General features: G+C 28.6%; 1 protein-coding gene across 18 annotated transcripts in view; it reads left to right on the top strand.

The window, feature by feature from the left end:
• The window catches only part of LOC127062425 (myb-like protein X), a 101,340-nt gene that overhangs the window by 1,640 nt on the left and 72,200 nt on the right, over positions 1-27,500 (top strand). The gene's annotated exons all lie outside the window — the stretch shown is intronic.

Genomic DNA, 27,500 nt, shown 5'->3' with positions numbered 1-27,500 from the left:
TAATGCTGAAAGAGCTAAAAGACAGTTATTATTATAGACGTAATCCATCCAACGAATCATGCATATCAAACGGTACGCCATTAAAAACATTACTCGGCCGGTACACAACTCCATTCTATTGTCGCGAATTGTGTATTATTGTGTTTTCGTATTGATATATTCGATATTATGTTGTGCTATGTGCCGTTTTGCGTTGCGCTTAATGCTCTGTTGTGTTAACCAAAGTTACGTGATTTGTGTGTGTGTGTGTGTGTGTGTGTGTGTATTTCTATCTAGTCGAATAGATTGAAATGGAAATATTCTCTCGAAGCTTCTTGCGAGCTCAATTTCGCGATAAATTACTATGAGGTCCGAGATCGACCTCGATAGAATAGAATTTTCTCTATTTTCAAAGTTCTGCATAACCATGGACGTTGCTTTACGTTGATGCGACGCAATAATGGCGGATAAACGTAAAATTCTTTTTACTTGGTTCTCAAATGTTTTCTCTCTCTCTTTTTTTTTAGGTTATACAGTTTCCATATGTGTGTATATATACGTACGTACATGCGTACACACATTGGATTTGTTTGGAATTGATATAAACACAAATCTATAAGATATACATATATATATATATATATATATATATATATATATATATATATAACGAAAATTATTATTAATTATTAATTGTACATTTACGTCTATTTATATATATATATATATATATATATTCGTTTATTATATTAAGTATTTCGATTTATTATTATTATTATTATTATTATTATTATTATTATTATTATTATTTTTACACAACACTTCTTACGATATTAGAATTGTTACGATATTTTTGAGGTTATACATTGGCGATATATATAATCTCGTTCGTATTGTCATAAACGAAAGACATCGATAAGATATATAACGTAAATTATTTTATTAATTAGATTTATAATTTATTAGTATACACAAAAGTATATTATATTACATAGCTCTTTTCTTCCTCCTTTTTTTTTTAGGTTATACCTTCTCGATTTTTATTATTATTATTATTATTATTATCATCATCATCTTGACAGTCAATTTTTGTCAGTTACAGCACTGCACACAATTTCGATTACATGATGTTATTACGACAAACTTTTAATATAGAAAAGAAAAAAAAAAGAAGAAGATTAATCAAAAATGATTTATTCGTTCGAAAGTGTAAAACGATTTCTACGTCGTTACGTCGGGGAAAAACAAAAAAAAAAAAGAAAAGAAAAGAAGAGAAGAGAAAAAGAAAATACAACGTCGTACGTATGTATTTAGATTCGCCATTGTGTCGTCGTGGCACGTAAATAAGCGTGACCGTTGTTTGCGGTTCAGTTCGGTTTGATTCGTGATAATATAATCCGTCCTTTGTAAATCGACTATACCGGGTATGTCTATCTCTCTTGTTTTTTTTTTTCTACGAGAGATAGCTTAGCTAAAGTAAAGTAAGCTAGCTAAGTTAGCTAGCTAGCTAGTTAGTTAGTTATATACTTTAGTTATATAGATAGCCATTAGAGAGCCGGGCGAAAGGTCCTTTAGAACGCGACTTCGTTTTCTTTCGAATGTAAACACGAAGAGCCGAGCCACCGATCTTTGCTCGAAGGCCTTCGTTTCTCTCTTTCTCCGTCTCTGTCTCTCTTTCTTTTCTCCTTTATCTTCTTTCTCTTTCTTTTGAAACGAGAAAAATTCAAGTACTCTCGTACGATCGATTAAACTCTTTTAATATGAGACGAGATAAGATTACAATTCTTATGATTGAATTGTCATTTTTATTCTCGCGTACGTATGGTTTGTACGTGTGTCTGTACATATATGTGTAATTGTAATTTATAATTTCTTATATTATGATATATATAATATACTGTATATATATATGTGTGTGTGTGTGTAATATATTTGTTTTAATATTAGTACAATATTAATATATATATTATCAAATACTATAATGTAAAAAAATTAGTAATATTTATTAAATCCAATTAGCACAATTTTTAGTAAACTAACGATCTTGAAAATCTTATTTCTAATATAATAATTGCGTTTATCGTTTCTCGGATGATCTCATTCGAATCTTAGTAAAAGTTACTTATCGATCTCTGTTCGATAATATCTAATCCGATCGGACTTTCTTAAGAATGAAATAAATTCTTTAAAGTAGGTAGAAGAACGTCGTGCTAATATGATTCGTGCGATCGCAAGAATCTTCTTTGAAAACGTATCCGATGAATAAACATTACGAATAGTGTTACACCCACGAGAACTTGATGTAACCTTGATACCATTAGGATAGCGATACTCGAAAGTGGTCGTTTCAAAAAAAAAAAATAAATAAATAAATAAAATAAAATAAAACAAAATAAAAATTAGAAAGGAAAAGTTGAGGTGTAATTTCGAAGATGGTATATATATTAATTTATATGTATATGTATATATATATGTGTGTGTGTGTGTTATGTTAGTGCATGTTGAGTGTGCCTCTCGAAAGTGTCACCATCGACCACTGTCCTAGTTACTTTCCTACGGCTTCTATTACCACTTAAACACTCCACGTGTCCAACGAAGAGCGAATCAGAAAATAAGATGAACGTTCTTGTCGTCGTTCGTCAATCGTGTGTTGTTTCTTTTGCGCCCAGCTACTACGCGAGCAACTACTACTCCACCAAGTTTACGTGATAATGGTGGGCACTCGCGGAGAAACGAAAATAACGTGATCGCTCTTCATCTCGTGTCTAACACGAGGCACTCACAAATCTCCTTCTCTTTTTGGTCTCTTTTTCGTTTCGGAAGATCGATTGAAAATAAATTACATTAGAAATGGTGACTTCTATTTTGGGTAGGTAGAGTATGTAGATGAAATAATAAAAAAAAAGAAAGAAATCATGTAAACGAATGACTCGTTCGATCGTGTGATAGATAATCGTACGTTTATAAATATAATAAATAAGATGATTCTATTTAATGTATAGATTAAATTTGGATCACGTGAATTTTGATATTGGTTAGGAATCAAAATGGCCGACTTACTACGTTGGTGGAAAGAGCAACGAATTTAAGATGATTAGTTTTAATATAATTATATACAGAGAGAGATTATATATATAAGAACAACGTAAATTAATTTATAACTATATACACACACTTCAGAATCGATTATATCGAAATGACAGCTACTACGTAGTTTCTAAAAAAAAAAACGAATACAATATTAATTAAATTGAAAGAATACACCAATTTTCGAATTAATATTGGAATTAATTTTGAGGAAATCGAATTAATTGCTAATCTTTAGAAACTATCATGACGAATGCACTTTTTTCGTCACGTTCAAAGAAAAACATTTTCGAAGGGAGCTCTCTCTCTCTCTCTCTCTCTCTCTCTCTCTCTCTCTCTCTCTCTCTCTCTCTCTCTCTCTCTCTCTCTCTCAGTCACTCTCTCACTCACTTTCTCGAACGTGTTGTGTGTCGAAGCTTATCTTCGAATGGTGGATACTTATGGCGAGCACGTTTTTTTTATGTGCAACTACATACAAAAATACATCATACATACATACATATATAGCATATAGAATACATGCACAAGACGATAGTCTTTTTCTTTTTCTTTTTTTTGCAGCAACGAAATTCATGCTTTCGTGAATACTGCGCGTGCTGAAAACGTAGTTCAGTCTGGGCGAAGTTGTAGGGTGTAGCCGGTTCGGATTCTATCGAATATCCGAACTCTCTCTCTCTCTCTCTCTCTCTCTCTCTCTCTCTCTCTCTTTCTCTCTCTCTCTCTTTCTGTCTCTTTCTCTCTCTCGTTCAAATATATATATACTCACTCTCGCTCTATCTTCCTTCTTCTTTTATCCTTTTCGAACGTAGGTCTCTCGTGTTATCTCTATTCTGTTCTTTCACGTATTCTCTTCTTAGAAACCATCACTGAAGCTTCCGTAAATATTCTATGCCTTGAGATGAAATTTCTGTGTGAAATTTTTCAAACTTATCGCGTAGACTTAAAAAGAGTCTTATATTTTCTTTCTCTCTCTTTCTATATATATATATATATATATATATATATATATATATATATATATTTATCATATACATACTTTTATATATATATATATACACAAACACATACGGTGTGTATACGTAGGATATATTATCTTCGATACGTGCGCCACGTACGAAGATGCTTTTTAAGAAAACTTATATATAGGGTGTCTCATTTTAATTGATCGACTTTTCAAAACATCTTTTTTTTTATTTATCTGTAATATTGTAATTTTTATTCCATGAGGAAATAGATAATTCTAATTAATATTGAATGTATTTTATAGTTAACATTAATATTATTATAGTGTATATTATTAAAATAATTATAATTATATATGTATAATTTTTGTTTATATATATATATATTATATATATATTTTTTATTTTATTTAATTTATATAGGCACATTTTGACGAATTGAGTCATTTTCTTTGATAAAGTATATACATATATGTATATATATAGAGATATATACATTTATACATACATACATACTTATATATTTATATATCTATATAGATTCTTATGTATGATTTACATACAACGTGAATACAAATCTATATACAACATATACATGTACATACATTATACACACACACACACACACATATGTACATTGTACATAGAAAAGACTTTTATAGTAGAAACGCAAAAGAGCGTAGACGCGAATGTCAAGGGAGAAACGTTTGAACTTTCCTCTTCCGCGAGGGAAAACAAAGTGAGAGAATTCCTTACGAGTCGACAAAAAGAAATAAAACAGAGATAGAGATAGAGAGTCAAAAAACTCAAGAAGAAAAAGAAAGACAGAGAGAGAGAGAGAGAGAGAGAGAGAGAGAGAGAGAGAGAGAGAGAGAGAGAGAGAGAGAGAGATGGAGAAGTCGAAAACGTTAAAAAAAGAAAAAGAAAGACAGAAAAAAGGAGAAGTCCAAAACTCGGGAAGAAAAAAAGAGAAAGAGAGACGCTTGTATAAGCGTACGGGGAACACGACGAAATCCGTAGAAAAGAATCCAAAACACAGTCGCTCTTTTGTCTCAAGACCAGAGATCTCTTGGGGGTCGTTGAACTCTATAAAAGCTTCTTGAATTTTTATGACGATACTTCGGCACTTTAATTTCTAACTAACCGATCGCGAGTTCTATACACACACACACACACACACACACATATATATATATACATACATAATATAGTAGAAGATTTTAGTCTTCATAGAACAAAAACGTAGAAATACATACATATTGTACTATACGAATATTTAAGTCTCCCTATATAAATATCGAAATATATAAAATATACATATATTATTTTTTAATGAAAATAAAATGTTTCTTAATTTAAACTATATAAAATATATCATAAATATGATCAAGCTTTGTCGACCTTCAATTTAATAATTAATTAAAAATATGTTATTATTTTAAACCAAGTTAATTATTCAATATCGTTATAATCATTGGGAAGATATAAGACGATATTTATTAAAATTATATATATATACATATATGTGTCATACATAAACACGATATATTTGTTTCATTTAATTTTATGAAAGAAATAGAGAGAGAGAGAGAGAGAGAGAGAGAGAGAGAGAGAGAGAGAGAGAAATAGAGATAAAGATAAGAACCAAATCGTTGAGGTATGACGAATTTTAGCATGAATCATCCGACTGAATTCGAAGTAACTAACAGAAGAAAAGAGAAAGAGTAGAGAAGCAGAAGCATTATAATAGAGTGGTGTAGTGTAGTAGTGTATAGTAAGCAGGCAGGAGACACGATGATGATACGCGTATATACATACGATGATGACGCCGGTAAACGATAAAAAACTTTAATGGTGGCGATCGAAGAGCGTCAAAGCATTCCGAAACGCGATTCTTCTTCTCTTACTCCTACTCTTCCTCTTACTAACTACTCTACTACACTACTACACTACTACTACTATTCTACTACACTATACACTACACACACTATTACTAATATTATATGTACTCGAAGAAAACACATACACAGAGTAGTGTATTGACACTTCTTTTCTCGATGCGCTTCTGCGTTCTTTTCAAAGAGATAAATGCGTTTGTGCTTCTGTGTTTTGTGTTTGTATGTGTTTTCGCGCGTGTATATGTGTGTGTGTGTGTGTGTGTGTGTCTCGTGTCATCGTAAATTGACCGATACATACATACGAGCACACGTATATATATATATAAATGATATACGTATGTATATATGTACGTGTATATATGCTATGTGTCATTGATTCTTGAAATGTCATTGATGTGTATGTGTGTGTATACGTGTTGTGTCACCGCAAATTGACCGATGCACATCACACATACATGTATAGGAATGCATTTATATATGTGTCGTTGGTTCTTGAAATGTCGTTGACATCGCTTTTCGTCGTTCGAAGACACGATGACAGAACATGAAAGAGTGACGGAGATAGAGAAAAAAAAGAGGGTGGTGAGAATGAGAGGGGGTGGAGGGATGGGAGAGAAGAGAAAAAAGAGACAGACTTTAAACTTTGAAGAGCTACGATTTTGTTTGCGAGGCTGCTGCTTCTCCCGCGTTTCGTTTTTACTTTAATCTTTTTTTTTTTCCTTCTTCTTTTTTCTTTCTTTTTTTTTTCATTTTTTCTTTTACTTTCTCGACGCATCAAGAATGACGTTCGTACGATAATGAAATAAATTTTTTTTTGGTTAATCTTCTTTAACGTCGTTCAATTGCTTTATTTTAAAGTCGCGTATTGATTTCGTTTTAAAAATTTTACATGTTTTTTATATTTTCTTTTTTTTTTTTTTAAATAATATAGAATCCATATAAATATAAAGTTAATTATGAGCTTAATTATGAGTTATAATAAACATAATATAAATGAGTAATTATATTTGTTAAGATTCATTAATTAAGATTGTTTATAATATTTATTAAAATTACGATTATATGATCGTATAATTTTTTTGTTAAGCATAAAGAAAAAATTGGCTTAATTAATTAAATTTATTAAATTAATGATATTTTTGTATTGGTATTAGAGATGTAAATAATTTTTTATCATATACTTATATATAGTTTTCATATTAGATTTTATGTTTTATTAGAAAGTAGACTTTCAATCGTTTGATTGTTATTACAAAACTCTGATAAATATCATAGAAATGAAGTCATTAAAATGGAATGCTAATCACCGCTGACCCTAATGACATTAAACGTTATAATGACGAAGGCCTAATGTAATTGGGTGTTGATAAGGAATCGAGAAAAGAGGCCAACGACATAAGATCGAAAACAATGGAAAGAAAGTGTTCCATTTTAGTGCACATTTCGTAATTATAATTTTTATATGAAGTCACACACGAGATAATGAATTACGAGATTTTTTACAGTCTTGAAAATTTTTTTACTTTACCGTCTCTTATTAACGATGAGTAATTTTTTTTTATAATATATATTACTGTTACGTAATATATTTGTTTATTACGTTATACATATATTTTTTTATACGATAAATATATATATATATCAGTATATTGCCAAAATATATTATACAATATTAAAATATAACATATCGATAGAAAGGAAATTTGTTTCAATAAAAACCAAAAAAAAAAAAAGGAATATTAAATTGTTTATCTTATCGATTAATAATATCAATCTATTAAGATGAAATTTCACTTATTGTAGGATTAACATGCACTTGATTATATTATTAATTTTTTAAATGAATATAGATATACTTTGATGAAATTTTATTCGTTATAAGATTAATTTGATTTTTATTTATAATTAAATCTTTTTAAATCAATCTCTCTCTTTCTCTCTCTCTCTCTCTTTCTTTCTTTGTCTTAAATAATCGTAAAGTAAGGATAATAAAATTGCTTATTAAAAAAAGAAAGAAAAAGAGAGAGAGAGAGAGAGAGAAAATATAGCCAATAACGACGACTTCCTTTTCCTTTCTATTGTGATTGTTCGTTTGAGCTTGTTTCTCGCTCGAGTACCCACATTCATCTTAAAATTTCAATAAACGAGTGAGCTCTTTACTTGAGATAATCTAAAGTACAATACTCGTGTTAATGGCGATTAGTATTACACAGTGGAACATGCACTGCGCATTTTATAGCTTCAACCAGTTTATAATCATTTCGTTTTAGAATGCATATCCGATTTCATTTCATACGTGGTTATATATGTACATCTACTTGGATGCATGCACATATTCATATATGCAGGTATGCACGTATGTATGCATATATGTATGTATGTATATAATTTTGATTTATTCATGGCGTTTGGAAAATCTCATTAGATAAATATTTTCGGCAGGTCGAACGTATATATTACGAATAAACTTTCTTCTCTAAATCGGACTACTAACCGTCAAAAGTTTTCACTTTGAGAAAGTTTTTGTTTAATAAAATAAATAAAAACATAAAAGGCATTCTTAAGTGAATAAAAAAAAAAAAATAAAAAATAAAAGTGGACTTTAAAAGAATATTAATAAGGGCCAACTAATTACTTATCACATTGATTAACGATTGAAATAGACAAGAGATTATTATCTGTATTTAACTTTTTAAATAAATAAATAAATAAATAAATAAATAAATAATTACAATATTAGGATTATTAAAATGAATATCGATCAATAAAAATTATTTGTCGAAATATTAATAATTGAAACGAATAAGAGATTAATATCCCGTACGTTTCCAATTTTAAAATGAATAAATAAATAAATAAATAAATAAATAAACATTTCACGGTCGATTTTAAAAGTCGAACATAAAAACCTCGTCGAATCTTTCATTTCTCAAGTTCTTAATTAAAAGAAATTAAAAAGAATAAGAGATGTTACAGGCAGGATGTTAAATTTATTTGTGGATACTGAGAAAATTACAATCTAATGATTTCTCTCTCTCTCTCTCTCTCTCTCTCTCTTTCTCTATCTCATCTCTATCTCTATTGCTGCCTCTCTTTCTCATACATGTACGTGTGGTACATATCTTCGACTCATCCGTTAATCCTGCTCATTCGTATGCCGAGTTGAACATTGTAGCGAGCCGTTACATCGAAGTAGTTAAGAAAAAGAAAGAATAAGAAGGGGTGAAAATCGAGAAAGATAGACAGAGACAGAGAGAGAAAGAGAGACAGAGACAGGTATATATATCTATATATGATTAGAGAAGGGGTGGGGTAATGCAGAGTAAATACAGAAATAGATTCTTGAGAGAGCGTAGAAAGTGACTTGGTGACACAGTACTCTTCCGTAGCTTCTCTATTCTTATCTATCCATACGAACGATTGACATTAAAGAAGTGAAGAACTATACATCGTACTGTTCGATAAACATTTTTAATCAATCTCTATGATTAACGAGCACGTTAATTAATTAATCGATTAATACTGAAATGACTTTATTTTTTGAATCACGATGATCGATACGCTGATCGTATCGATCCTGTCGATCGTTAAGTATAATACATATGTACTTAAATATTGATTATGATTAATTAACGAACGAATTCGATCTAATTTTTTATAAGTACGATATATGTTATGATTAATTTTCAAGTTGGATTCGTTTCGAAATTAATTGTATGTTTGTTATAGCTTTATCGATCGATAGATAGATTATTTGTTTTTTTTTTTTGGATTAATCTCTTTTAATTTTTTATATATATTTCTTTTCTTATATTATCGATGAAGTAATAATTATTTAGCGACTGAGTTACTTGCTGTTAATATTAATTGAAATGTGTGAAGAGATAATTATGTAAAAAGATAATTCGAATGTCAGTTTTTCGAGAGTTGCGATCGATATCATTCGTATGTCACGTTGTAGGATTACGCGGGTATTCAATTATTAATATTTTAGATTAAATGTGAATGTAGGATTGTTTCTGACAAGTAAAAAAAAAAAGAAAAAAAAAAGAAAATAAAAATAAATAAGAATATAGATCTTTCGGCACGTTATTAAAAAAGAAGACAAAGAGGAATAGAATTTTTGACTATGGTCAAAAACACGTGTACGAATTGAATTAAAAAAAAAAAGTTTAATTTTTAATTGATTATATTTCGATTGATTTTCATAGTTATCGAATCGTCCGGATAATATTATTTTATAATTCGAAAAACGAATAATTAATATCAAGTCGTTATCGCAAAATAAAATAAAATAAAATAAAATAAAGTAAAATAAAATAAAATAAAATCTTTCAGTTCCAATCAATGTTACTAGATATGGGCTAGATAAGTGTACTTACGTAAGAAAGTATCTACATATATATGTACATATCACGTATATACAATTTTTCTTTTGGAATACCGTACGAATTAGGAAGAAATTATTCCACTATGGTGTTTTTATCAAGGAGAGAAAGAGAGAAAATTCCGAACGTGTTAAATGTCAAGATGAACTGAACAAATGTTCAAGCTTTCATGGAAAATAGGATTTGGTACACGAGAATGGAACACATCGAATCGAAACTCTCTCTCTCTCTCTCTCTTTCTCTCTCTCTTTCGTTATCGAAGTAACACTTTTAACCGGAAAAAAGGGTACGGAAGGGTTCGTGTAAAATTTACATTTTGTTCGTGTAAAATACGCGACAACGAGGATGAGAAGGAGGTAGAAGTGGAGGTGGAGGAGGTAAGCAAACGTTAGAGAAGGAATTTGTGGTTCGGGTCAGCAAAAGAGAGATAGAGAGAGACAAACAGACAGAGAGAGAGAGAGAGAGAGAGAGAGAGAGAGAGAGAGAGAGAGAGAGAGAGAGAGAGGGAGAGAGGGAGAGAGAACCGTCATGGCCGCGAGCAAGCGAGTCTTGTTTTCACTTATCTTCGTCCACCATTAGCGTCTCTCTTTATCTTCGAGTTGGTCATACGTTCCTTTCGCAGAAATATAACTATGACCGAAGGAATATATATCTTTGGAAAGATTAAGAAAAATAAAGAGAAAAAAAACACAAGAAAGGAAAATTAACAGCCCTATTACGATGTTTGACCCTATGCAAACTTAAACTATTCGTTTTTCTTTTTCTCTTTCTCTTTTTCTTTTTCTTTCTTTTTTTTTTATGTAAAAATTTGTTGCTTTTTTTTTTTCCTTTTTTTCTAACTTCATCATCGCAAGAGAAAAGTTGATCGGAGATGAAATCGTTCGTTCGTGTAATTTGATTTAATTTAATTTAATTTTGTTTTTACACAGACTCGAAATTTATGTTCTAATATATTCTGAATGGTTCGCTTATCAATTGATTTTTAATATCATCGACGAATTAAGTAATAACAATCGTAAATTTAAATTAGAAACAGATCCTTGTTTAAGTTTAAATTTTGATTCGACGAATATTCGTAATTAAACGTAATTATTTATTTGTGGTGTCGCATCGTTCGTATTTGTATCGTAGATTACAAATTTTGATCGTCCTTTTTAATAATTTTAGTTATAACGATTTGACATTTATATTTTCGTTGTATTTTTGATATTTCGTTAGATCGTAAATTATGATAACCTTTTGAAATGATATAGAATATTCGTACGCTTTGTAAAACACGATGGAATATTTTTTAACGTAGTAATTATTTTCTTTTTCTATTTCAACTTCCTACGCAAAAATCACATTTTCAAATTTAGAACTTTTAATTATTCTTAGAAACATTTGCACGGCGTAGTTAAAAATACCTGTGGATATATGTGTTATTGATATTTGAACAGACGCGTGTTCTTGCAATATCTACTTACTTTGTAGGAAACTGAAAGCCGTTTGTTAGTTCGAACGTCGAGACGTAAAAACAAAGTGTTCCTTTTCCGTTGATTATTAAAAGAGGATGATGTCGTCATTGGTTGACCACATGTTTCATATCCTCCCCATAGTCGAACAACGTTGTAAAATGAGACATCGTTTTCGTTTTCTCAATTGAAAGGAAAAAAAGAAAAAGAAGAAGATAAATAAAATTTGTGCGTTCGAATATATTTCTTCGAGAAATGACATCATTTTCATAATATTTAATTAATAATAATAATTATGATAATAATAATAATAATAGTAAGAATAATAATGATGATGATCATGATGATGATGATGATAGTAATAATCTTGATTTATCTTTAATATATTATATCGATAAAATAAAAAAAAAAAAAGAAACTGAACGAAAGAGATAAAAATTTGCAATCTGTTAAAAATTTTGCGTTATCTAAAAAAAGTTTATTGAATCGTATATAGAGCGGAAAAGTATGTACTTAAGTTTATTTCATAAGATTATACTTGTTCTATATAGTTCGTTTATATTATCATATTAATTTATAATTTCTATTTGAATTTTATTCTTATCGATTTAAAAATCACAGAAATTAGAGATGTTTTTCATCGCTGAACTTATTTCATAAACTATATTAATTTTTTTTCCTATCTGTTAAAATTAAAAGAAAAAGAAATGTTTTGTTCGATTTAGAAACAAAAAACAAAATTGCAATGCGATAGAAATACAATTAAAATGAATTTCGAAAATATATTCTATAATATGTATGGATTACGATATCGCTAAGTGAGAAAATAGAGATTAGAAACTAAGGATAGACTTACTAATATCATTATAGTTTTTCTATGGTTTCTGAGTCGCCTAGATACCAATTGGATACCTTAAACAGACTGTAAAACCTCTCACGTTTGCTTGGTTGGCTTTTCTAAATGTATTGCTTCGTTCGTAATATCGAGGAGTAAAGGGAACCTTGAGAAAGGTCAAAAAAGGAGATTAGAAAGATCGAAGTTCTTGAACGATCGTAGATCAAATCTTTAATATATTTTTTGTAATTTTGTAATTTCGGCAATGAAAAAACATTTTTATATCTCACAGTGGTTCGTTCGTTTTAAGTCTGATTAGAATAAATTTGTTCGTTAAAAAAAAAAAATAAATAAATAAAACAAAAAGAAATATCCATACGTATATATATCCTTCGTTAATACTGATTAGGATCAATTTATTTAATTTCTAAAAGATACATACACACACACACACATATATATTTTAAAGAAAATTATTATTTATATATTTACATATTCGTGTATATACATATATATGTGTGTATGTATGTACATATATATTTCGCGACTCCTTGTTATAATACACATACAAGTGATAAATTTTTAAAGAAAAAAGAAAAAAAGAGAGAGAGAGAGAGAGAGAAAGAAAGTAGACGCTAAATGATGACGCAAACAATATTAGTCAGCAATTTGCATTTTTGGATTTAGCCATTTAGTTGGAAACGTCAACAACGATATTTAAAACTTGAGCTAGGCGAAGACTCACAGTGTACTCTTGTTAGATGATGAAAAAGAGGGGAAGGAAAAGGGGTACCTGTGAGGAATCATATATAGGGTGAGTCAGAGCAAGTGCACTTCGTCTTTTCGAGTGCTTTTCGACTGTTTTCAAACGCAAGTAAGTATTCGTTGTTGAGTCAGCCATATTAAAAGAGCAAAAAAAAAAATATATATATATATCTATGGAGTCTATAGTAGTAACGTATACATGTAAGATAAATCGTGGTTAATTTTTTTTTTCCTTTATTAAAATTTTCTTGCTCTTTCTTTTTTCATTTTTTTTTTCTGTTTATATTACAGATATTTCTATCTCCTGTGATATTACATTCTTATGTTAATGTTCTGACATTTTTGACCTCTTTCCGACACCCTCCTTCGCTCTATTATCCGAAGAATTACAAGTTTTATTATATTTTTCTTTTTTTATGCTAATGAAATTTTTATATGTGTTTGTTCGCGTGTGCGTGTATATCATACTGTTTATATGAGGTATGACTCAGTGGTTATGTACGATGAAATGATTCATTGAAATATAGGTTGTTACTGAAATAGAAGAAGACGAAATTAGAAGATAGAATCGTGTAAATAACGATGATCTTTTGGGTATTGATCCATTGTAGTTTTTTTTTCTTTTTTTCTTTCTTTATATATTATCAGATTTTTTAATATTCTATAGAGGTTTCGATTTAGATTTTTTTCTTTGACAATTCACATTAAACAATTAAAAAAAAAGTATATATATAATTTAGAAATTATAATCGCACAAAAAACATACAAAAAAGATACGTAAACAATTTTCGATGTATATAAAAAATGAATTGAATAAAATCGTGATTGCAATTAATATATTTTTTTCTTTTTCTTTTCTTTTCTTTTTTTTTTTTTTTTTTTTGATTAAAACGAACGAGACAAGAGTTATAAATCTTAAATATTAATCTCCATAGGGGGAAAGAAAAAAGAAAGAAAATAAAAATTATTAGGATGAATTACTATCGATTAAATATCAATTTCAAAAAAGAGAAAAAGAAGCGATCGCACACGCAATTCACGTGTAATTGGAAAATTTTGTTTTAAACGAACGTATCGATCGAAAGACGTTAAAAGAATTTTTTATATGTCATAGACGACGAAACATTTCGTGATAATTATATATCTTAATCGGATTGCATCGTATCGAATTTAAGAAATGAAAAAAAAAATGAAGAAAAAAAAAAAGAAAAAACATTTCCCAATTGATTCTGACCGTGTTAACGTAAAACTTGAGAACGACGTTTAAATGCGTCGAATTTCATGCAAAGATTTTCTTGGCGTCCACTTCTATCGTATAAGAAAGAAAAAGAGAGGGGGAGACAGAGAGAGAGAGAGAAAAAGAGAGAGAGAGAGAGAGTACACGGTTATTTTCATCTTCGTTCCCGCGAGCTATCGCAGCTTATTCGTTCGCAAGCACGTTCGTTCGTTCATTCGTTCGTTCGTTGGTTCGTTCGCGCGAATCGAAAGCGTCTGGTCGCGTGGAAAGATTCATCATCGAGATAAAATCATGGAAGATACGGTTCCTCGTCACGATGCCTGCCGGAGTAGAAAGCGTCCGGCTTGTTTCTCTCTTGCATCGCGAGGGACATCACTCCCAAGTATCCTCTCTCTCTCTCTTTCTCTTTTTTATATTCTCATACACTCTTTCTCTATCTCTCCATTTATTTCAAATATGTTCGATGTATGTATGTATGTATGTATGTATGTATGTATGGATGGATGGATGGATGGATGTGTATGTGTGTATGTGGGTATGTGTGTATTTGAAAGTCGATCATGATTATTTATCGATCGAGATAGAAATATATTTGTTCGATGGTTATATTAAATTACAAAGGAAATTTTGTTTATTCGTTCATCTTTATATTATGTATCTTTTTCTTTGTTGTATGCGCGTGTGTGTGTGAGAGAGAGAGAGAGAGAGAGAGAGAGAGAGAGAGAGAGAGAGAGAGAGACAGACAGACAGAGAATGGATGTTTGTTTGTAGATTCGTTTCTTTATATCTCTTTCTTTTTCATCTGTATGATTCGTCTATCTGTTTTTCTCTGTCTCTTTATTTTTCATATGTGTGTGTATGTATGTATGTATAGTGAGCTGACCCAATAAATAAAAAAAAAATGCTCGAAACTTTTTAGTACCTCATATCTGAATAAATAATATTAGTATCATTTATTAAAAATTCGGCCAATCCAATATAATACTATATCACATTACTGCAATTCAAGTGCAAACCTACTATATTATATTTATCGGCTGTTCGATAAGTTCAGGTAAAAAATATTAGATACTAGTATGTGTATGTATATGTGTGTTTATATATATATATAAAATATTGAAAATATTGACATTATTTATTGATCAAACCAATATATATATATATATGTGTATGTATATATATATATCTGCTTCTCTCTCTCTCTCTCTCTCTCTCTCTCTCTCTCTCTCATTGTCTTTCTATTCTCTTTTCTTATATTATATTTAAATTAAACATTCTATCTTTTTTTATCTCTACAATCACTATATTAAAAATGGAAAAAAGCAAAGAAAGAAAATATAATTTCGAACAAGTAAAAAAGATATCAACGAAAATAGTATTTATATGTTTCACAATAAAGTATGTTGTATAAAGCAGAGTATTTAATTAGATGAAGAAAAGGTCGGGGTTGAATCATAAAAAAAAAAAAAAAGAAATGCGATGGAAGAGAGAGCGATAATTTATATTTATGATATTTTAATACATTATTTCGTCTTTACTATTTATAATGATAATATAGCCAAGAAAGTTCAAATAAAGTTATGCTATCTCTCTCTCTCTCTCTCTCTCTTTCTTTTTTTTCTCTCTCTTTTTTCTCCCTCTTCGTATTTTCGTAAAAGTTGGCGCGAGATTCACGCTACTAGAGTAACACGCGTTCCAAGGATAACACAGAAATTTCTTAACAGATATTCTAACGTCGAATTATTTCCGGGTTTTCTCGAGTGGGGGTCGCGTACGAAGTAATTACAAGAAACACGATGGGAATTTAAATTTAAACAAAAAATTAAAAAAAGAAAAAACAGAGATTTATGATTACAGTATAATTTTTGTTATGAAATCGTACGTACGAATACGTTTGCGTTATTTTTAAATAGAATAAATATCTAAACGTAACACGTAATAATAATAAAAATTTCAAGGACGTGTGAACGATCCAACATAGATATATTGTAAAAATTTTGATGAAATGGAAAGCAAGAGATTAAAATAAAAATAAAAATAAAGAAATAAAACGATCGGATAATTAAGGTTAAGTCATGAAAATAGTTGGCGTAAGAATACGTTGGCGTATTATCGTTATATAAATAAATACGTGTGTAACGGAGTAAGAAGAAATTTGAAGGAAAGATCAATAAAACGATAAGAGAGGTCAAACGAATTTTATTCGTTGGGGAAAGGGAAGTACGTATGAGTTGCAGCCAAATACGAGTGCCAGAAACCTAACTGGTACATACTGCATACTCTAGGATGACTCATTCGACCCCGCAATTTCAACGAAGACGCCAAGCAGTCGTTTAAAATTTTATTCTTCCGAGAAAAATAAAAAGGAAAAAGGAAAAAAATCGTTTCTCTTTCGTAATCGTTTTTATCAATTATATATATATTTCTTTTTTATTGTTTATTTGACAACGTTGATTGTCATAATTTATGATCGATTTCTTGTATTTTTTTTACTTTTTTTTTTTTAATGTGAACGTCTCTTTTTAATTTTCGAACGTCTTTTTTTTTTAATTTGTATTATATGTCGCGATGTTACATTAAATAATTTGTTATTAAATAAAAGAAATTGACTTTAAACACTTTTTGAAGATATTTCTGTTACAATCTTGGGAATTATTATTAATATTATACATTAATATTTAATATATACATTTCTTCGAAAGAGATTAAAATTCTATTCCTTAATATATGACTGTATATTATTTATAATTATCTAATCTATAAGTATATAAAAAAAATGTATAATTGAATCTACTATATTTTTTATCTACAAAATTTCATTATTGAAAAGATAAGAGAGAAAAAGAAAAGGTGTAAAAAGAAAAAGAACAGAGTAAAATGTATACTTGCATAAATCTATATTTTTATCAACAAATTTTATATATAAAAAAAGAAAAAAATTATATCAAAGAGATCATGCATTAATTTTTACAATAACGATCGTCCACTTGATAAAACGTATAGTCATATAAATCTATTGTATCTTTTTTATCCACGAATTAAAAAAAAAAAAAGCAATAACAATTAGACTAATATTCTCCGTCTAATTAATGATAGGTAAATATCTAAAAAAAAAAAAATTATCATAAAGAAATGAATGATAGATAAATTTTTTGCAAGAACAATCGAACGAAGATACGTGCTAATTGAAAAAAAAAAAAAAATAAGTTGAACGTTCTAAACTAACACCTCTGCCATTTTTGTTTCGTTGTTAGCTCGTATTGAAAGATCAACGATCAACCTCGTCACACTTGGTTACACCTTAGTTGAACACCTTTCGAATAGAATTCGCTTGGAATAGATCGTTGTAGTTACGTTCACGTACAACGGGGTCGTTGATAACAATGTTGTTCATCGTGTGTTAAACTCCTTTTCGAACCGCAAACTCAGCAACGAGAACCGCAAAAGCCACGATTATTACCGTAGTAATAGTAATATAATATATAGTATTGAAGGTGGTGATCGTTAACGATCAATCAAATACACGATATTGATCGATTTAGTATCGATCCTTAGTTATCGTATGTGTTACTTCTAATATTGTCCTGAATTAAATTCAATTTCAATTTGCGAATACCTTTTAATAATCGATTGTTTCGATTATTTTTTCTTCTTTTTTTCGTCTCTCGATAATTTATTATCGTCGAGAAGGATATATTTAGAATTGTAATATACATAATGATACATTTTTATCGCTTAATTTCATTCGTACTAATCGTTCGTTTTAATTGCTTTCTTTTTCTTTTTTCTTCTGGTTTTTTTTTTTTTTTTGGTTTCGTTAATAAGAAATAATTAACACGATTATACGTACGTAATAGATTCGTATATCTAATCGTTGTAAATATTTTATATTCATAAAAAAAGAATTTATTACAAAAACGATGATACATTATCTCAACAATCGTTCATTGTGATAACACGTATATTACAATTCAGCTTCTAATCGTAATTTATAAAAAAAAAAAAGAATTTCCATTTTTTTACTTTTTAATAAGAATTATTAATTATGAATCTCCAATTAAAATTCTTATCATGCGATTATCTAATAATAAAATAAAATGATTGATTAATCGAATAAAAAATTATATTGATGAAAAGAGAAAAAAGAAAATGATTTTCATCGGATTTCACATTTCGTTTCTCTGATTGGAAAGTTTAGGAAAATTTTAGGACAGGCGGATTAGGTTTGTCGGGAATTAGGTCCACGAAGAAAACGGAAGAACGTGTTGCGTGCTACATTCTCCATAACGATTTCTTTCTCGATCTTCGTGAAAAGTCGTCGTTCGTCATCGTCGTTCTTGTTCGTCGTTATTCGTCGTTGATCGGTCGCACAAATCGCATCATAACATCGTGTATATGTATAATAATAAATATATTTCAACATTTAATGAGCCATACTTCCGTTCGATTTTTGCGAGCACGATATTCTCAACAAATCGACGGCGAAAGCGGTATCATCGATACCAGGGATGCGTAAAATCGATAATGATTTGAGATCGGTGCCATAGAAAGATAGAAATTCATTTTTTCGTTTCGTACGAATGGAAAACACATTAGAATAATGATTTATAATACACACACATACACGCATATTATTTATTATGTATTATATATATATAAATAATTTTTATGAAGTACATTATGTGTATATATTTTTGTTTAATATATATATATATATATATATATATATATATATATATATATATATTGTTTAATGTAATTTTAATATATTATTTTAAATATATATTTTAAATTAAACTAAATTTTTACTATATATATTATTTACTAATAATACTAATATTTATATATATATATATTATATATGTATATATGTATTTTTTTAATTATATATTTATATGTAACATATATATATATATAAATTTTTGGCACTATATCTCTTTCTATAATAATATAAAAATAAAACAAATAGAAAAGAAAGAAAGAAAGAAAGAAAGAAAGAAAGAAAAATCTTTTTCCAAAACGTAAATATAACAAGAATATAATTTTTTCTCTTCAATAAAAGGAGACAATAATTACGAATAGATATATAAACATTGGTATATAATACACCTACCAGAGGTTATCTCGAACGAAAGAAGAAATATGGCGGAACTGCTTACGTCACGTTACGTCGCAATAAAGAGAAATTAGAGGGTAAAGGAGAGGACGTGGTTCTTGTAGTCTTGTTGTAGAATTTCAGAAGGAAGGAGGTACTTGAAGATGGCGGACCTCGAGTTCCGGTAAATGCTGATTTTCGCGCCTTTAAGCCTTTCAAAGAAATCGCCGTAAGGTTTCTGGCACTCGTTCAAATCCAATGGGAGACAGAAAGAGAGAGATAGGACACAGAGAGTGATGGAGAGGGAGAAAGAGAGAGAGAGAAAGAGAGAAAGAGAAAGAAAGAGAGAAAGAGAAAGAGAGAGAGAGACGTACTAGTCGCATTTATTCGCAATCTCTCCAATGGTGGATCGTATAAAATTGTGATGCGCGATGGTAACGCTTTATTGCATCCATCGTGCATAAATTTAGACGATAGAGAGTGTTACCATGTATTGGTGGATCTTTAAATCCCGGTGGTATTCTTCGATGACTTCGCCGAGAGAAAAGCAGGTGCAATTTGTCAGAAGAAAAAAAAAGAGAGAGAGAGAAAGAAAGAAAGAAAGAAAGAAAGAAAGAAAGATATTCCTTGTGTTCTATAGTTACTCGAGAATGCATCGATTTTAGAGACGAGATACGAACGTTCCCTTTATTTTAAGCTCTCGAATACCACAAGTGCCTTCTTTAGAATTTGGGAAGCCATTTTCAAAACGTAGGAGGATGCGATATTTCTTTAGGATTTTTAATTCGTGTTCGTTGTCGAGCGATGGGATCAAGCTTCTCCATTATCCCAATTTGTTTCTATTTTTAACGCATCGTAAATCTTATAATTCATCGACATTTTGTATAAATGAATGCTTAGTGTTTATAATAAATCCAAATTTAACTTCTACTTAAATGAAATGTAATTATTTATATATAATGATCACTTATATTACACACACATACACACACATAATAAATAATCAACAAAGTATTTATCTATATATAATAATAATTATTATTATTGTTATTATAATTATAATAATAAATAGAAGCATTTTATCGTAATGATATTTTTTTCGTTTTTTTTCTTTTTTTTAAATACGATTAGAAATTGTTTACATATACGTTATTTTGGAATGGAAAATATATATATATATTTTTTTTTTTCGAACACGATTCGGTTTAACTCCATCGCTAGTTAAGGCCATCGCATATATGTACCCGTTTGGCTGCGTTCCCGTATCTACATGTGGAACGGTCTCTCTGCGTTCTTGTTGCACTCTGATGTGCACGTGTCTAACATATGTATGTATGTTGTCCGTATGCAACGCATTCTTCCGAAGCAACGCATACTTATTGGACTAGCCAGAATGGTCGCATACTTGCGAACTAGATGCACATTTAACCCGCACCTTATTCTTTACCAGAGGCATATCTTTCATTTAGAAGAATTTGATTTCGACGATTAATTGTGATTTTTTTTTTTTTATTATCTTTGCTTTTTATTTTATTTTATTTTGTTTTATTTTATTTTATTTTATTTTTATTTTATTTTTTATTTTTATTTTATTTTATTTTATTTTACCTTTTTTTTTTTTTTATTTTTTTTTTGAGAAGAGAGACAGCTAAGGAAGGCTGAGAGAAATTTGATCCTGTGATTTCGTTGAATTTTCTTCAGTTCTGTCCGATCAGTCTGTTCCATTCAATTCAATTAATTTATTTCTCTTTCCATTTTTTTCCCTCTTTATTAATTTTTCTAAAAATTTGATATGTTCAACATTTCTTAGAATTCAATTCGTTTATTTTATTTAGTTTTCAGTTCAATTAATTAATTTATTTAATGATATATATAATTTTATTATTTAATAATAATATATTATTTAATAATATATATATCTAATTACAATAATATATATATTATTTATCATTTATTTCAATTTTCCAATAGAAAATTATAGAACATTTTAATTAATCAATATTTCTTTAACAGTATAATTGAAATTTTAAATATTGACGTTTTATAAGATTTTCTCCTTCTCTCTGTCTTTTTTTCTCTTTCTTATTAACGTGAAGACTACTTAAGGTACATATACAGTTACTTTATATAAAAGTGTTTTCTTTGTTGGTGGCCTTAAAAAGGTACGCTTTTCACGGCATCTCTTTTTCCGTTCCAGTTGGTTTTCCACTTTATAAACGTCGACGATCAACCATGATAGTTCGTGCTTCTTCATCCGAATAGTCGTCATTATTTCTTCCTTTCTTTTTCTTCTTTTGATTTCACGAATGAATTAAAAGGGTAGAGATAGTGTTAACGGAAGCTTTTCAATCGATTATTTTCAAAGATAACGACTTCTTAATAATAAATCGATTAACGTTTGAATGTTCAATTTATTCGATTGGAATTAAGTTAATTAAAATTTTCATTACAAAAATATCGGATTGGAGCAACACGATCAATACCGGAATTAATATTATTTTATATTCGAATAAGTGATACTAATATTTGTCACTAAACGTTCTGACATTATTTATTAATCCAAGAATATATTACAGTAAATTAAAAAAAAATACTAATTTTTATTTAGAGATAAAATAAAAGAATTATATTATTTATTGTTCAAATCAAGAATGCAATATAGCATGCTCGTCTATGTTTCAATAGTATATAGTATAATATGGTTAGGTAGATCTAATTTCCTAAAAAAAAATAATACTATTGCATGTTTAGATATTATACAATTTCCTAAATTATGTATTACTTAATTTAATTAGTAAGTTTGTCTCTGAATTGCAATAGTATAGTATAGTACTGTTTTAGATTGACCTAATTAAAAAAAAAAAAAATAAGAAGAAAAAGAAATGAAATTAAATGAATGAAATAAAAAGTAAAAATATTTTTTTGCTATTGTTTATTTAGATATTAATATAAATAATACAAATTCCGACATTTTTTTATTGAAAAAATCAGTATTACGTAACGGAGAATACATGCATGACCTTTCATTTGCAATCCTGAATAATAATCAAAGATATATTACGTTTATACATTATTCTCGTTTGTAGTTAGATATTTTTCAAGAGGAAATGTTATGTACTCTCCATTCGTGAGAAATTATCTCATTGAAGATCGACTTTACTGCTAGTCGCGTGTATGAATGTAGTTTTCTGTTCCTAATTTCTATTTCTCTCTCTCTTTCTCTCTCTCTCTCTTTCTCTTACTCTTTCGCCATCTAAGAAATGTGCGATAATATACTATATCTTGTCAGTGGTGCTCAAAAGATTCTAATACATTAATAATGATCATAACGATAAGAAAATGATTTAAAGTCGTATCGTTTAATGATCACCAATTATTTATTAATATATTCAATTATGTTAAAATGATAATTATTTATATAAGGTAATATTTTTTAAACTATTAATTATACGTATTGAAATATATAATTTTTCTTTCCTATTGATATTAAAGGTTTTATTAATGATAATAATATAAAATAAAGAGAATATATATTTTTTAATAAAAATAATTGTGCTCGTGTAAAAATATATAATAAATAAAATACAAATGAAAATAAAATGGGAGAGAAAAATGATAAAAAATATTTATTAAAATTAGAGATCCTGATTAAATGAAATACACATATATACACATATACAGACATATGTATTGGATGAGCATACGATATGTATAAGTATGATCGAATGTAACGAACGCAGCACACCGTAAAACGACATCGAAATTAATGGCGTGCAAAGATGGAACGTGATATTATTTATTATCATGCACATAACGGAGATTGATAATGGCCATATAACCGAGTATCAAATTTTCCATGTCTTTTTCTTTAAAAAAAAAAAAAAAAAATATAATAAAAACAATATAATATAGAAAAAGAAAATCCACAGATATCGATCTTATTTTATTCGATATTTTTATATTTCATATATTATATTTCATATATTTCATAATTTGTAGTTTGGAATATAAAATAATTGAAAAATCTGTGGAAGTTAATACATTTGCATTTGGAAATAATATAATTACATTTATCTTGCAAAATAATTTTATATATATATATATATATACATTATGTGTGTGTGTATATATATATATATATATGTAATATATATATATGTATATTGTGTATGTGCGTGTGTGTATTTATGTGTACACGTACATATATATTATTTTGCAGTGTATATATATATATATTCGTATGTGTATATATGTATGTAACCTGGGTAAAAGCGTCAGAGAAGTACACTGACCGCTAATTGTATAATTAGATGCACTTTAAATAACTGTCGTTATACACTGCGACACTGGTGGCTGGCGTACGTTCATGATGTCGAATGAAACACGTCTGATTAAGATGTTTCGATGCGTGGTCGCAGTATCACGTATATTATTATATATTATGTACATACGTGTGTTTGTACGATAGAGAGACAGGGAGAGGTGGGAGATGGGGTAGTAGGTAGGGAGTATGAGAGGTAGAGAGAAAGAGAGAGAGAGCCAACAAGACAGTCATAAATAACACGAGTTCAAGTTCGATCGTATAGAAACGTTGGCAGAAATAATAATACACAGTGATCTTTTTTAATTACCAATAAGTTTAGTATATACGTATGTGTATATTTATGTGTAAGGTAGTAACGAACGGGAATTACACGGTATATATCAACGATGTTAAATCGTTGTAAGAAATTAGGCTTAATAGTATTTTATGTAAAATTATTTGAGATGTTTTGTATATTTCGTGAATGTATATATGTATATGCGTATATACATTATGTATTATTTCGTATTATTTATAATAGATGGAGAAATTTATTCTGTTACTATATCGTACATAATTGATAATATTATATAAATGATATTAATATTAAAATTATGATATTAATATTTAATATATTTATAAGTTTGTTTTCGTTATAGTTAACAATTTTTAATAATAGTAATATTATTAATTCGTTTCACACATACACACATACACATACACGGACTCGGAGATTAAAAATATTTTAGTTTCATTAATTATTCATTCGCACGATTATAAATTTACATTTTTCTAGATCCCTTCATCTTTATACTCGGAAATGATTTCATTGAATGAAAAACAAAATAGATAGAACTAAAAACTACGAATTAAGTAAATCGATGAAGGAAAAAAATCATAATAATACAAGTTAACGCTGTAATAAATATTATACCGATACAAATTAACATTATAACAAATATATTCACATATATAATCAAAAACCAATCAAACAAACAAATATATCATGAAAATCACGAATATAATCACATATAAAAAAAAAGAAGGAGGAAACGTTAAAAGGCATACCATTAACGTGATAATTCAACATATTAGACAAGGATGAAATATATAAAAAGATAAAAAGAAAGAAAGAAAGAAACTAACTAACTTTTTTTTCGTCCTTCATATATATATCCGAAAAAAATTTTCTGAAAAGGGTTAAATGTGAGATTGAAGGTAAGACTACGTAAATCCGATACAGACACCGATGCGTTGCATAGAACGTAAAACGTGATAAACAGGTTTGTTATGTTCTTTCGTGTAGCTTCTTCAGTCTCTCGTGGTTGGTCCATCTGTGTACGATCTCGAAACACATACACACACAACACCAAATACACATATCGAACACACACACACACACAGACACAGATAACACTAAATACATACATGAAACACACATATACGTGATATATATTCATACATATATATATATATATATATATATATATATATATTATACGTAGGTATATAGATAGATGGGTATATGTGTTACACACGTAAAAATGAAAAGAAGACGAGTATAAAATATTCTCGGGGTTCGTGCGACAGGTAGAATTTAAAGGCACGTTAGCATTGAAAGCATTGAAAGCAAAGAGTATAACAAAAAGAAGAGAAAAGAAAAAAGAAAGAGAAAGATAGGGGGGAGGAAGAAAAAGAAAAAAAATAAAGAGGACCGACGGGGATGAATTTCTAGGAGTAATAGCGCATTGTTCTTAAGTGCTTATAACGCATACATAGACGATACACATACACGTAAGCAAGCGAACGGATCTGTATTCACTGAAACATAGAAAGAGAGAGATGTATATATATACATATATATGTATATAGTGAGAGAGAGAGAGAGAGAGAGAGAGAAAGAGATAGAAATAGAGATAGAGATAGAGAGAGAAGAATGCGTCTCTTCTTTTGACTATTTTCTCTCATTTTTGTCTCCTTTAAAACACGCCGTCCTTAGTAGTAGACTTTTTTAAAAAGCGTCTGGCGATGAGACTCGACGTTAAGTAGGAAAGAAAAAAAAGGAAAAGAGAAAGAAAGAAAGAAAGAAAGAGAGAGAGAGAAATAGAAATGAAAATTCCTATTAATTCTTTACAATTAAATAATCTTGTTGTTCCTAAAAAAAAAAAAAAAATAATAATAAAAGTCATATATAAACGTAAATGTATAAATACGTGCCGAATATATATACTTTAGTGATCCAAAAAGAAAAAAAAAAAAGAGAAAGAATTCAGATGTCTTCAAAGCATTTTTTCGTAGTTGTAATCTATGAAGTTATATAATTTATTTAAATATAATACTCGACGACTGAGACGAAGTAAGAACGTAAAAAAAAAAAAAAAAAAAAAAAGAAAACTTGACATGAAACAAAAAAGAAGAAAGAAAAAAATGAGACTAAAAAAAGAAATAAGAAAGGGAGAAAATGAGAGCCACCTTATTAGGTTTGAGGATATCGAATATAGGATTATGAGAAACGTCAAAGGGGAAAGAAGAAGTAAAAAAAAATTGTATAAAAAATAAATAACGAGCATCCTCGTGATAAATCGAACTTAGAGGGAGTTTGAGACCAAAGAGAGAGGGTGAGGATTGGTTGGTGCTGATGGTGGTAGTGGTGGAGGGGGTAGAAGGGGGTAGAAGGGGGTAGGGTGAACGAATTCGTAACGATCATACTCTCGACACGTTCCCACACTATCCATATGTGATTAGATATATACGTAAATATCGTATATCGAATGTACGTATATATGTACATACATAAATATGTAAATATATTATATGTACGTATATGTATGTATGTATCTATGTAGTTATATATATATATTTTTTATTTAAGTAGAAATCGAATTTATAGGTCGTTCGATCGACGAATATTATTCTACTTTTTTTTTGTAACCTATTTTTTTTTTTTACAATAGTTAAACTTATTGCTAAAAGAAAAATCGATGTTGATTCGTAGCCTCGAGGAACGAATGAAATTCTTCGGTTTATGTTCTTCGTTCCGTCTTTATTTTATTTTTTTTTTTTTTTTTTTAAGTTTTTATTCTGTTTTTATTATCATCGTTACTATTATTTTTTTCTTTTTCTTTCTTTCTTTGTTTTGTTTCTTTTTTTTTTATTTTATTCTTATAAGGTCAGTTTAATTTCTTCGGTGAGAGAAGTGTATGGGGGTGGGGATAGATCATAGATTTATGTTCCTGATCGAAGAAAGTTAGATTATTTTTTACGATTGATCGTGTTTAACTGTCTTTTTTATTTTTTATTTTATTTGTAATTTAATATATAAATGAAATAATACATAATAATAATAATATATATATATATACAAAGAGAAAATTAATCCTATCTATAGATTATAACGTTTAAAGATACTTGAATTTATTTCAAATCTGATGTATGTATGTGTATGTGTGGATATATTATTATTAAAGTTATAAAATAAAAACTAAACAATTTAGATA

The sequence above is a fragment of the Vespula vulgaris genome, chromosome 3, assembly GCF_905475345.1.
Source record: "Vespula vulgaris chromosome 3, iyVesVulg1.1, whole genome shotgun sequence".
NCBI lineage: Eukaryota > Metazoa > Arthropoda > Insecta > Hymenoptera > Vespidae > Vespula > Vespula vulgaris.
This window is presented reverse-complemented; position numbering and strand designations above follow the sequence as displayed.